We start from the raw sequence: 664 nt of genomic DNA, 5'->3' as shown, positions 1-664 counted from the left end.
AGCATTGGTTTCAATGCTCCTCTTATCGACTGAGCAGGGCCATTGGTCCAGTGGATTATTACTTTCTTCTTAAAAGACAGCTTTCTCTTGACTTCCAAGAGACTTCACTTAGCTTTCCCCCTAACCCACTTGCTCTTTCTTTTAATTTCCATTTTGCTACTTCCTTTTTAGCTCCTTGACCTTTAAACTCTGGATCAATCTAGGGCTCCACCCCAGATGATTTTGTCTTTTAAAGCACCTACATTCACCACCTGAATAATCTAACATATGTCTATGGTGTCATATATGATCTTTGGGCTAACAATCCCCATCATAGGGGAGCTCCATCTCTGCACAGCTCTGGACTCATTGTCACAACAAAACTGCTTATTCTCATTCAAACAAGAACCCCAGACCTAACATGAAAAATTTGACTATCCATTATAGCCCTTCAACTTGCATCTTCCATGAACTTTCCATCTCAGGAACATTCCTTCATGTGCTCAGGTAAAAACAAAACAAAACAAAACACAATAAACAAAACACATCCTGACTTCTTCCCTCTTACATCAGTCAGCCAGATTAGCTCTCACTTCATTATAGATAGTGAAAGGCTGCTGTCTGCTCTCCCTGCTCTTGTGGTACCTGCATTCCCCTTCATGTAGCAACATTTTTTTTTTTTTTT

This window comes from Tupaia chinensis, unplaced genomic scaffold (genome assembly GCF_000334495.1).
Source record: "Tupaia chinensis unplaced genomic scaffold, TupChi_1.0 Scaffold000052_1, whole genome shotgun sequence".
NCBI lineage: Eukaryota > Metazoa > Chordata > Mammalia > Scandentia > Tupaiidae > Tupaia > Tupaia belangeri.
Note: the sequence above shows the minus strand (reverse complement) of the source record.